Source organism: Bombyx mori, chromosome 21 (assembly GCF_030269925.1).
Source record: "Bombyx mori chromosome 21, ASM3026992v2".
Lineage (NCBI taxonomy): Eukaryota > Metazoa > Arthropoda > Insecta > Lepidoptera > Bombycidae > Bombyx > Bombyx mori.
Window position 1 is genome coordinate 15,156,194 of NC_085127.1, and position 14,164 is coordinate 15,170,357.

The 14,164-nt window shown below is 38.1% G+C and overlaps 1 protein-coding gene and 1 long non-coding RNA gene across 2 annotated transcripts in view; one reads left to right on the forward strand and one right to left on the reverse strand.

The window, feature by feature from the left end:
* Positions 1-1,149: 1,149 nt before the first annotated feature.
* LOC101745031 (lachesin) overlaps positions 1,150-14,164 on the forward strand; it is a 161,004-nt gene continuing 147,989 nt past the window's right edge. Inside the window, exon 1 of the mRNA XM_012689479.4 lies at positions 1,150-1,466. The gene's annotated coding sequence lies outside the window, so the exon portion shown is untranslated. The remainder of the gene's footprint in view (positions 1,467-14,164) is intronic.
* On the reverse strand, positions 10,716-13,235 carry LOC134200902 (uncharacterized). The gene is made up of 2 exons (XR_009976012.1): positions 13,026-13,235; positions 10,716-11,798 (listed from the first exon to the last, which is right to left on the reverse strand). It is a non-coding gene; the product is annotated as an uncharacterized LOC134200902 (long non-coding RNA).

Consider the following 14,164-nt stretch of genomic DNA (forward strand, 5'->3'; position numbering starts at 1 on the left):
GTACACGCACACATTTTTTTTCATTCCTTTACTTTTTAGGCTTCAGTCAAATCATTATGCTATGACATATATTATTAGTCTAGTAGTATTGTTATGGTTTTAATTTCGTTTTTATTGGCGACATGTTTGTAAGGCTTTATAGTATTTGTAGCTATTTTATCTACCTACTCGACTCTAACGGTAATGTTCTTTCATGTCGCTACAGATACACTTTGATGATCGAATTTGTAGTATACATACTATATACATGTAGCATACATATTGATTACAAGCTTTAGGCGAAAATTTAAATCGCGCTGACAATATTTACAAGAGCATTCAAAACGAGCAGATAAACCGTCTCAGTGAAAGGTATTTTCCTTCGTATTTGTGTATATGAACGAATCTGAAATGGTGCGACGGAATCTAGCATTTATGATATTAACAATCAGTAGCTCTGTGTAAACTTTGAAATACGAGGTGAAGGCTCAATTGTACCTATCGTATAACGATTGTTCCACCCTTCACACCGACACGCATGACTGCTTCATCAGAGAGAGACATTTTTATTAGCAGGATGTTGCATTATAAAATTTACAAATTTATTGCAGGAGAGACTATGTAAACACATCTTTCAAATCAAAACTGTTAAAGAAGTAACAATAACAGATCACAAAAAGCCCGTTCTGAAAGTCTACTGGGAAATTCGCCAGAATATTTATTCCGGGAAACTTTTACGATTGAACGTTACAATGTATTCGAAAGTGACATTCAGCCACTCGATAATCGGCCCGTAAAAAGAGTTGGGAGCTACGAGCGCGCGCTAACTCGACGCTGGCCCTCGACACGCGCGCTCCGAACGTAATCAAACTCGTCTCAGCCGAAGAGTTCGGCGCGTATCAATTTTCCCCGGAATAATTACGGGGCGCCAACAAAGGAAGCTCGGACTGGAATAATTTACAAAAAAATACCGCTCCTCAAAACACGACACCGGAACCGAGCCGGAACTCGTTCGGAGGCCGCTCGATCCAAAATTGAATTTCAATGTCACAACAGTGCAGATGTAAAAATCGCTCGACTCGCAGGCGATCGTTGTGCGTTGCGCGCGCAGGGGGTGGGTGCGGGGGAGGCGGGGGCGGGGGGGTGCGCGCGCTGTGCGGCGCCCCCGGCAGTGTCCCGGGCCGGCCGCGCCGTCCGCCCGCGTCGCGCCATGCCACCTCCTCGTGCGTCCGTGCTCCGATGCGACACGCGACTACTCGCGCTAGTGGCTACGCGCTGCGACAGCACTCCGACCCTCCTCGCTGCCCAGTAACCCCAGTGTGCTACGAGTTTTACGCCGGATTCAGTGCTACAAAGTGTCAGTGACAGTTCAAAAAAAGTTTGCTTTATCTTGCATCTCGGCGCGAGTTATCTGGCTACGACGGATCGAGGCCATCGGAACTGCCCTGAAAGCCTCCGATTGGGAGGCATTTCTTATATTTATCAAGGTATTATGTGAAAAAATGCTAGTGATTAATGATCTTTATTAAATATGTTTAAAATAAAGTTTAAAAGAAGAAAAACAAACTTGAAGAGCCTTAATAACTTTTGACGCTACTTCTATAACTCGATATTATGATCGAAATTCTTGGAACTCTCTAACTTTTAATGTAAATAAATTTATTGAGGATTATGCAAATTAAGATAAATTTGCATGTTCACCGCTGTCAGTGTTGGGCGCGGGTCGGAGTTCGCGGGAAACGCATTAATGAAGTAAGACGTCGGCCGGCGACCGTCGCGCGCCGCCTCAAACTTTACGATCTTTTTAAAACGAACATTATCCGCGCGGACACTCGCCACAGACAGCGCTGACTCCTGAATAAAACATTCAATCTCTGGGAAGAGCCACTCTACTTGATTGACGCCGTAATTACTCATATAACTCGCCGGGGCCCGATACTCGATAGATTTCAAGCGTTTATCTCGTCCGAACTTCTTGCTATTCGAAAACAACGAAGCAACCGTCGCGATAAAACAATAAACGAATACGAAATCTCATCTTGCTAGTGAAAATTGCGCCCTCACCGTCGGGAGGCTCTAAGAATGGAAATGATAAGCAATGGCTGAGTGGGATCTCTTTGAATCCGAACGCTGAGTCTGAATATGACGCGCGAGAATAGTTGTGGCCCGAGAGCAGGTCGGGGCCATTCAGCGGACGTCCGAGCCAACGTCGCCGGGATCGCTTTACCGAGGGTTGAATGGGATTAGCCCTTTCTAAGGGACGCGATAAACTAATATGCGGACTCGAATTGGCTTCGAATAACCCTGCTTAATGCGCAGTCCGATCCGAGCGAGCCCTATAATGTACCTCTCTGCTCCTTTATCCGTTATATGGCACACTCGGTCAAGTGAGAAACCAAAGGCGATTGATCTCGTTCGTTGCTTAGTCCGTATGTTGTGAATTCATTCAAATGCTTAGCTTTTTACCTCTCACTGCGGAAAATATAAAGGACAACTCTGCTTTCGTTACCCATGCTTGCCGAAAATACATTCGATGATTTTGTCACAACTCAATAGTTTTAGCAAAATATAAAATTAAAATTAATATATCATAAAAAGTTAGATCATATGAAATATAAGTTCGCAAACAGCCCAGGTTAACCCGCACCAATGATAAGAAGAAAGAAGCAGTCGCGTGCCCCGCTTCGACCGCCTTTGTACAATACAAATTGAGACATTGCTGAGCATCATTTTATGATTTCGGAGAAACCAGTTAATACCAGCTAGACTGTGAGCTTGTTCATCTATCTAAGGCATTATACATGAACAAGCTTAATTGCTTAGAGTCTAAGCAATTAAAAACTGTGGCGGCGCTTGAACTTTGATTAAAGTTCGACTAATAACATTAGCCGTCTTCGATACCACATTTATTTAATTTCAAGTAAAACTCACATCGGATCTTATTAAGTAATATAATATTTAAACTTAAATACTTAAAATGAATTAAGTGAAGCGTTCCGAAAATTATATGAAATTATCGCTAACTTCGTTTTAACGCTGGAGTGCTTAAGTATTTCGGTTTAGTAAATAATTGATGAACATTCAAAACGTTGGAAAGGCTATGCGGGTAAATAAAAAAATATATTATGCGAGAATATGTACGCGGTAAAGTTTACACGCTTCCGAGAACTTCGCAGCGTATTCCTTTTTTGGAATTTCATTCGCCAGCATTCTTCGATATCACAACCGAACAAAAATTACACAGTATTCAAAGCGTTTTCATTTTCGTGTCCATGGTCCATAGGAGCTTGAGCAGCTAGTAACGGCATCAATGAAGCGGACCGGCCGCAACCGTAAAAGATCACCTTTACTTGATCAAATGTATTTACGTTTCGTAATGTGTTTACTGATGTAAACAATGGATTTAAAATGAAATCATCATGTTATACAAAACATAACAACATGCCGATTCGTTACGCTTATTAATCATTTCGGTCCTTCTTCAAATAAATTACTAGTAATTGTGACGTCGAAATGACATGGATCTAAATTTTGAATAAAGTTCCACAAATGACTCTACCAACAATTTCGATAATTACTGAATATTTTAGTTTTCCTTCCTAAGTTCTTGAATAATAACTTCTGTTAAATATGTTCTGTTAATACAATAAGCTTGATATTCGCTTAAACACTTCTGTAATAAATCGCAAAGTGAATTTTGCGGGTGAACGAGCTGTCGACCCAGCTTGTGTTAAGGGATTCCGAAGCTTGTACACTGCCACCAGTCCAGCGTCATGACCTACTGGTATAATGCATTTTGTATTAAACAACATTGAAAGACAACTGGTTTTTCAAAATACGTTGAATTCCGTTGAAGCTGTTACAAAACGTAAAGTGATATCTGTCTGTTCGCCCCGTACATAAGACAATTTCACACGAATGCAATCCAACCTTACCTCGGATATGTCATAGCTGAGTAAACATACTGCAAGCCCAACTTTTATTTCCAAAATGTAAAGCTGATTGAATGAAGTTTTAGTTTCACTATGCCAAATCTGTCGATTTAGTGACAAAAAGATGTGTGATGTCGTGGGACACCGGATAGGAATGAAGTTCCTTATTATAATATAAAAATATTAATTTTAAGTTATATTCGAGGTATAAAGAATATAAAACTGGAAGTTTCGCAACAACCCACGGTCATTCGGTAACGTGCAAACTTATTGTGGTACACTTCATTCACGGTTGTTTGCATAAGACTTAGTGTATTGCGCAAACGAACGCTCTGAGATCGTGGTCAATGAATGATAAAAAAATGTTACTTTGGACGTTATTACAAAGTTAAGTCGTACACTGTGTGCATTACTTATAAAAATCTTACGTTACGGACGTTTTTTCCCAGTTAGGGTACCTCTCCGCATCGTCCCATACGGAACTTCGTTCCAATTAATTGAAGCTTTAATCCACGATTGTAAATCGCAAGACACCCGAAGAGAGCGATGTGCGTTTGAAACAGCAGCCATGAGCGCGGAACACATTTAGCCGGGGCCTGTCGAGTCGATCGCGGATCGGTCCCGAGGGAGCAGATAACGCCAATCCGCTACGTTCCGTGAGCCCTCACCGTTTTATGACGCGATCCAACGCCAACCGAAAGGTTACGGATAAAGTTATGTTTGTTGTTTTGCTCTGCACTATCTTAGTTTCGTAAAATACGATAAGAACGGTTCTTCGGTAAATATTAGAGGAGATAGCGTCGGTTCTATTGATTGGATATTCGCTTCTGTGCTCGGGCTGTAGTTTGGATTATGGCGCGCTTAACGTGTTGCCGAACGGATAACGTAATCAAACAAATACTCACGTGAGAACGAGGTTTTAGGGCAGCGAACATTTTCGATAGAAGTTATGGTGTTAGGCATCTCGATTTATAGTTCGACGCTACTCGATTGAGAGTCTCCTGTTCGGAGTTACAACGTATGCTATCTGAATGGGTGGTCTCGAAGTAACGAGATGAGGAAGAAGGCTAACAAAGTGAATAATGTTTATCTTTTCAAATCTGAAACAAAAGTAAGTTTTCATTAACGTTTACATTGTTCCGGAAAACAATGTAATTGTATTGTTTTAATTTTGTGTTGTTCGAACGGAACACATTTCGGGATTCGTGACTCCGTCGATTGCGGCCCCGCGCTAAAAGGAGTCGTTCATTTATTAACAATAACCGCAAGCGGACACAATGGCCACTCCGGTCGAATTGCGGTCGAAAGTAATCAATTTGTGTAATTAAATAATTGTCGTGTCATCCATCCGACACGGCCCGTTACGAAATCAGAATCATCAACTTATTACATCTCATGAATAGTTCACGTCAACGTGACGAGATCGTAACTCAATTATTAAACTGGAGATAATTTCCCTTACGATGTTTACCTCTGTTATTAACGTTTCATTCAGTGCAGATTATGATTGACATCTGTATAATTAATAAATTAATATTGTATTTATTTAAAGGGAATACAGATGTCTTAAATCTGTTCAATTAGTGATCATACTCAGTTATAGTTTGAAATAATGGGGGAACGAACATGTCAATCGACATTTTACTAAAAATGTATTGCTATAAAAATGTTGGTAAATATGTACTGAGTAATATACTAAATCACAATGTTTGAGAATTGATTGTTAGCTTCAAGAAATAATTATAGTGGCCATTAGTTAGCGTCGAGTAAATCTATAACCATATACATATGTATATAGAGTGGTCTTGCAACTTTCTACGTTCTATTTCTTGATTCCGTTGAGGGTCAGCCCGTAGATACCAGAAGGTTTAGACACCACACGCCTTAGAGGTCGAAATTGATTGATGTGTGAAAATGAGTGTTTGATCGTGTCTGTAAATCCAGGTTGGTGTGACCGAGCCGAGCGGGCTCACAGCACGCCCCGTCAATAAACATTTATTATTGTCATCCGCGAGCACAGACGACAACTGTAAAGTATTTGAAACGTCAGAAGTATTATGATGACAATAGAAACCGTGGGATTAAACCATAGCACTGGGTTCAATAATTATTTGGACGAGTCGCGAAAACCGGAAGAAATACTAAGTATGTAATTATCGATCAATCAATTGTGTAAAGGTTTTAAACGATAGCCGAGGTTCGAAAGTGCACCTTAAAAAAATGTATTCAACTTATATTTCTTTCCTACTTTAATTTCATTTTAAGTAAATATAGTAGGTACATTGATTTATATTAATTAAGAAATCAGTAAATTATTCATAATGTTCCTATAAAGCTTGCAAAAATAATTAAGGTAAAAGCTTCAATAAATTAATACTTTAATGAAAGCTTACGGGATAAATCGTTATGGGCTCTCCAGCGGTGCGAGATCCGCACCTCATATAAACGTTACATGCTTTAATGAGTTTCGAAAGTTTATTTTAATATTCATGATAATTATTCGATATAAATTTGCATCGCGCTATGAAGCTTAAATCACAACTTTGATTTTAAGAGTCTTATTCACATTGGCAGTTATTTAAACAATAACGCGTTTAATAACAACATGTAATGTTTATTGGCGTCGTGTTAAGACACGTCATATTAAGCTATTACATAAGTCGAGTGATGAGAACTAGGGAGGTAAGTGCTAATGCACTTGAGACGGGGAACCTTCCTCTTCAAGCCGGAATGTATGATGCAGTGAAATAAAGATGCAGGTCAAATAAAGAAGCAATATCCTTAATAACCTAATATAAGATAAACATCATATTCTTACTGGTGGTAGGACGTCTTTTTTGGCCGCACAGGTAGGTACCGCTACCTTGCCTATTTCTGCCGTGAAGGAGTAATGCGTTTCGGTTGTAAGGGTGGGACAGCCGTTGTACTGTTAAAACTTAGATTTTAGAATCCATGTCTCAAGATGTTACACTACGCCTACGTATAGTTTGTATGTATTTTTGTGTATACATAATAATATGTATTCTATGTGTTTATGCCAGTTAATATTGCAGTTTAATGCACCTACAATTTTTTGTGTGCACTATCGTTAGTTGACTGGTAGAGAACGCCTTAGTCACTATGTCCGCCGATGTAGATAAATACATGAAGTGTAATAAATAAATAAATTATGACGTGTGTATACTTTCATTCTGGAGAGTATTCACAAGCCATTATGATCAAACTTTTACTAGGTGTTAGGATTATCAACAGAAGGTGATCGCGATGACTTGCGTTAGAATAATTATTTTACTCCCTTAGTAGGTCGGTGTGCGGAACTATCGGATCACAATGACACCGACCGGTACGTATACATAACGTATACATAATACTACCCGTAACAACATTAACAATTAACATTATAACATTTGAGTTTAATAGCTCGAGAAAATTTAGCATACTGTGCACTAAAATCTGAGCTTTCACTTTATGATTAAACGATTCTCTGAATATTGTCTATAAAAATAGCAATAAAAGCTCCGTAAGTTTATTAAATAAAAATATTGATAACGAGTGGCAAGGAGTCGAGGTTCATCTGCTCTGTAAGATGACACGGGGGCGCCCGCCAACCTTCTCTATTTGTAATCGGGGTTTTTTCCTTAAGCTTTCCATGACCGCTCATTCCGAACGTCAAAATAATTGAATTTCTCAGTGTGTTTTTCTATTTTAACAATAACTCACCACGGCCACCCCGCGAGTTACGTGTATTGTTATGTACAAAGGATTAGTTGTGAAAATAAAATAAAAAAATGTGTGCGTGTACTAGTGTACACACGTAAGAAGTGAAACTTCTTTATGGCCTTATTTTTCGAAAAATGATCTACATGCAACTTTCTAGAAATTGGTTAAATAAAGTTAAATTAGATAAAGTTTAAACAAAAGGATTTTATTATCATAGACATGAATACAAATAATACAATTATTTCACTTTACCTTTTTGCTACTAAGATTATTACAGCATTTCATTAATTGTAATAGAATTATTACTATCATTGTCATTGTCATTATATATTTTTGTAATTAATGGCTTATGGTAACTGAAATATGAAATATATGGTTTACATTCCACGAAATTTAGTGACCGAGTAAAAACTCCATCAATTGTAGTGCCAGATCTTGTTGTTGACGTTTGAGGACTGTTTTTCATGGATAAATTCAATTTATCTTTCAGAAATTCAACTAGCTTCAAAGAATTTTCCGATGCAAAATTTACATTAAAATCTCCACTTAAAATCATCGGTATTTTATAATTATTGTTACCGAGTAAAGAGGCACCTTCACTTGTGTACGGCAACAATGAATGGTGAAGAAAATTAATAATATCGTCCAACTTCTGATTAGGAGATATATACAGTGCAACAATCAAAATTTTCATCCCATTTTCCATTTGGCATTGAGCCATACATAAATCACCAACTGCTGATGCTAGTGACCCATGAAAGTCAGGAGAAAAAACAGAAAAATCTATCGATGAAGTCACAACATTAACAACATCATTAGAATTATGATATATTCCTACACCTCCTGCTCTCGTGCTCAGCCGTTTAAATTTTGCAATGCATTTGAAATTAGTGATATTTACTTGACTGTCATTGTTCAGCCATGTTTCAGATAGAACTAAAACATTTGAATTTTTCACAATTGAATCATCCAGGTCATCTATATGAGCTCTAAGACTTTGACAATTGAAAATAAAAAGTGACAAACCTCTTCTTTTGTTCATGAACTTAATCAAATGTTCATTTATAGTTTCTACTTTATTCAGAGACAATCGTTTAAATTCCGCTTGTAAATCGATGGTGGACGTTGACGTTCTTCGACCATGATAAAATGTTTTGTCATTATTTGGAGTCGTTATATACAATCCTTCAATACTCGTAACACGGGATAAAGCAACATATAACAACGATTGGCTGTGATGTTTCTCATATTCATAAACAATTTCCGGAAATGTGCTGCCTTGTGATTTATGAATGGTAGTAGCACAAGCACAATTATATAACACACAACACACAAGCACAATTATAAAGCAAAAATTATATAACATATTTCAGAATTTATACTTTATGCCAATTAATTGATGTTCATTAAATTAGCAGTCGTATTAATTAATAAATACTATTTTAATGAAATCATATACATTGACCGATAGTTACAATCAGAAACTGAGGTTAACCTTAAATATCTTAAATTTAAAAAAATAAATACCACAATCCCACCCAAGTATTAGAAAAAGAGATATAATTACTTACTTTTGTTAAAAATCCACTGGAATTAGAATTAAAATAAAGCCTTTGATTTTGTTGATCACTTTAGTATTGATATATTATTTATCACGTCGCTATTGTGTTTCAGAAATAAATAAGGGTGCAAGAAAAAAACGTGGCTTGACCCTCTCACGATTCTAGGTGACTGGAAGGGGAGTGCACGTGTATTTTTGAACGGTAAAGTCTGGTGGTGGGAGTGAGTCCGCTTAAGCGACATGCTATCCCTACTCCGTTGGAGAAAGTGAAAGTACTCTTCGTCTGAACCAACCGTGGTAGGGGCAAGAAAAAGATGGCGCGTAACGGAAAAATGTGACGCGTAACCGAAAAATGTGACGGTAAATTTTTTTCCAACGCCGATAAAGAAGTTTCACTTCAAAATTCTCAACTGACGGCGTGAGAAGTCGGTTTCTTGGTAATTTCATTCAAAACGTTCTTCGTTGCTTCCATACTTTTTCTGAAAAAAGCAATCTGAGTTTTTTGTTACAAAAACAAAATTAAGACGCTCGACGTTTCCAAGCGACCCAGCCTAATCATAGAAAGATATCCTCGTACATTCAACATTACAAAATGTATATTTGTTCGAACTCCGCGAAGGCTACGCACGGCCTGAAATGTATGAGACAGTTAAACTTAAATCGGACGCTAATTTCCATGACGTTGATGAATCGCGGGCTCTTAATGTGTGTTAATTGACACAAACGATGGTAATACAATCCGGTAGAGAGTACGGCCCGTGACCGGCGGACCCGTGTCGGAGCGATGACAAACTGATAGATCGTCTTGCCTCATTGGACGCTAATAGTCCGCGTCTCGCAGGATCATATAACATCTGTTTGTTCGAGTAATTGTTCTTAGGGCAGGATCTAGATTGGACAATTCAACATTTTTTAGAGAACTAGTGGCCCCGCAGTAGTCGAGATTCGACTATAATTAATTGGAATTGTAAGTTTGTACACTATTATGATTGTATTTTATACTTCTATAATCACAAATTTCGCCAAGACTACACTATAAAAATATTAACAAAGACAAACAATATTTAATCTATTCTCAATTTGACAACAGACGTCAAGAACAAAAGTTGACAATAAATAGTATGCATGCGTGTGTGCGTCAAATACACGGTATGTAGTGTGTGTAATGTTTTCTTTATTGATTTAATGTATCTTTTATGCATTATTTAAAATAAATATTAGCATTGTGCACTTCTTCTCTATATTCTCTATAAGTGTGGAAAATTTCATACTCCTCCGGCCGCGCAAATTTCGTAAAAAGGGATACAAAGTTTTTGCTTCACGTATTAATATATAGATAAGTTATAATTAACGTTAAAACAAAATAACTTCCGATAATGGTTCTATTTTTATAGGATTGTCTTGGAATGAAGTGTTTTCTTGTGGTAGATCAAAAACAGTGGCCATTAACAAAGTTGATATACTGCTGCTGCAAAGATGATATACGGCTCTGCTCATTTAGGAAAGTTGTGAGAACTTGTAGATACTTGGGTGTAATAAGTTTATTGACAAATAATTACACTCAAAAGACTTTGTAAATGTTAAACTGAAAGTAAATTGATAAGTGATCAGGAACAAAGACAAAGCATTATTTAATAGTTTTGTACTTATAATGACAATAGTTAGGCGATAGGATCGGGGCTGATCGCCGCGCTGTGCTCTACATGTGTACCGACTCTATTTGTTAGACAAACATGGAATATAAACGTGACATGACGAGGTTAATTCATTAATAATGGACTCGTACTTAAATTGTGGATTCATTACATATTTTTAAAGCTCATCTAGTATTGATCGGTCACCAAAGACTTTGGAAAATGGACATTGGGTGATGCGACCACGTGGAGCTAGAGATCATACTACCCCTTAATACTAGTAGCAAACAATGATATCATACATAACACTACTAATAAACACTATATTTATAATATATATATATATGACACACTTGTAAACATAAAGGGTTTCCAAAGCTCCTTAGAAGCTAAACATAATAATAACACGAAGGGGCTTATAATGAGATCATATAAGTGTTACAAGCTTTAATCTAAATACAGTTTCGCTTTTACAAAGCTCAATTCGATTTAACTTGCTAAGTTATATCTAAGAACACCAAATTCTACTTCTAGTGGTTTAGTTTGCTCATTTAAAATCCTGACACCTTCACTGGTAGCAAAGCGAAGTGCGAGTGGGTAGTAAGTACGGATAGGTTACCGCTGCAAAGTCATTGTAAGTCACAATCGGAAAAAGAAGTATGTCTATAGAGTCCGTAGCTGCTCGACTCCAGCTGGTGTCTGCTGCGTACGATCCGGCTCTCTCTGTTTTCTGGCGCCATGGTAAATCGTTCTCGTATTTTATACTTTAATAAAGGAAGGTTTAGATTCGCGAATGTCTCTGTGCGTGAATATAAAGATGTAATTCCCTATTTCGATTCGTTTCATTCGACTTGGCAGCGAGTAATAATGGATGTAGTTTCCGCTCGTCTCGGACCCTATTTTCCGTCGGTTAGTGGTGGTCCTTACTATTCTTGGAGCGTTTGTCCCTTACTTATACGTTTTGATATTGATCTGAAAATATTTTATTAGAACGCTGTACCTTTGGCGGTTTCCATTATACTGTGGCAATTCCCTTTCAGGATATTGCTTTTATTCGGGTTGCTAACTTATTGAGATTGTGCTTTTAGAATTTCGTTCTTAGGTCGGTTTTTTTATATATTCTCATTGGCTGAAGAAATGTATAGTGCGGATGTCCTTTATACGACTCTGTATGATAGTTTGCATTAAGAGTTATTTATTACATTTCGCACAGTGCCTTTTTACATATTTAAATTATAAAATAAAACATTTATTCCATTTGAATTTCAAGTACAGTTAATACGGGCAACAGTGACCACAAATAAGACGGTTTCTACATATTTTGCGTAGATATATGTCATTTTTTTTCCCTGCTTTTGCTCATCGCCTTATAAATGTAAATGTTTACTGAAATATTTAGAATTACAGCTCAAGTGCCCCCGTCCCGCGCCCCCACCCCGCGCCCCTGTTCAGACATGAAGTCGAAGTCACAGTTGTATTGTATAACGGCCATCCCTCCCCACAAACAGGGGGTGACTGCTCGTACATGTTATAATCAGTAAGTGCTGGTTAGGGATCGCAATACGTTGATATAATACTTAATTCCCCGGTAAATTCTGTAATTGTCTCTTACGTCACTCCCGGGAAGGTGGTATTCTGACCTCTATCAAGATTTATACCTATTTTTTTTATGTTTAGAAGTTGCTCGATTGAGTTGGTCCATTTGCCGGACAAAACAAATAAACTTTTGAAGGTCAGATATCGGATAACAAAATAAGTACAAAATAAACCTCATACTATTATTTGAACATCGATGTCGGTGCTGTCTCATGCAAGGCGCGTTTAAAATGTACAGAATAGCTCGTTGGAATAATATTATCGAATCTCTGGGAGTCACGTACAGACACTTTTTCCCCTGACGGCGGAGGACGAGGGCCCTCGTTGACATCCCTCACAAAGAGTTCAAACCCTCAGTTGTCAAAAAGTGTGCAGGTGCGAGCGAATAATTAGCGAGCACTCGATGGAGTTCGAGAGGTGCTCCAAGGAATGTTCGAGATGCTTTTAATTGTATTTAATTTATTCGAGATCTTTCGGTTCAAAATCTTCGTTCAACGTGTTTTTGTAGAGATGTTTAAGCGCAACGGACAAATTTACTGTTTTCGAATTAAGTTGAAATGTTTTATTTTTACTGCGGAGTATGAGAAAGTGAATGAATTATACCTCAATGTGCCAAATTAAAAATAAGATCCTGGAATAGCATCACTCGAACTCTTCTCGTAGGTAGTATAACTAGTGACCAATAATGTCACCGCAGAACGCACAGCAGGGCTCTCTGAGTACTGCACGAGTACACTTCGACCGCCGGCCGGTATTTACTGGTGGTAAAAACCTACTGTAAGACCGCACGGGTAGCGACCACCATCCTCTGTGACAGCGAAAACTGTAAAGTACTGAAAACGTCATAAATATATGTCACTATATGACAGCAAAAAGGCGAGATTAAGTCGTATTTTCACTATACGGGGCGGTTAGTCACATTTGTGTCGGGATATCTATATGGATTCCAGCAACCGCTTTACACCAGATGTGACAATTGTAAACGATTTGTGCCCGTTCATTTCGTTTTGCGGTGCCGGCACACCGCCGCCCCGGTACTCAGGGCCCAGTCCGATGCTATCAGCTCGAAGAAAAGCAGTACTCGAGTACAGAGATAATCTACTGAAAAAGCAACACAAGCACTCGACCCTAACTAGCTCCTTCAATGAGACCATTAAAGCAATAGTCGAGCTCTCGGCACCTAGTCAGCCAAGTATTTATTGAGCTATAATATTCTTAAAGGTGAGACATGAATAAGAACATTAACATGGCTGTCAGTCTTCAATTAATTCATCTTTCAGTCATCTTGAAAATTTCACATGCCCTTCTGCCAGTCTAATTGCGACATCAACACTTATATACTCACGAAAAATACAAATATTTCACGTTCTGACAATTTACGAGAGCGAATTAAAGAAAATACGGAAGGAAAATACAGCCACGTTTTTTTCCTGCAGCAAAAGGCAGCTTAACCGTGAAACCGTAATAACAGACTATTCATGAAACATGAACCTGAAATTGGTGTGTAAACGAAAACAAGCCTTCTTATTAAGCTCCGAGCAAGCTCTGTTAAACCTAAAGCGAAATATCAAAGTTCGCGGTAAAAAGTTAATGTGTAAGTTAAAGAGCTTTTCAGGCAGTGTTAGTATTTCTTGCAAACTGTATGTATTTTTGTTGACAATTTTCTTCCAGCGGAACCTTCTGCGGAATTTACAGGGCGTGCGGCAAATGTGGAACACGGTGGCCAAATATGTTGAAGGCTC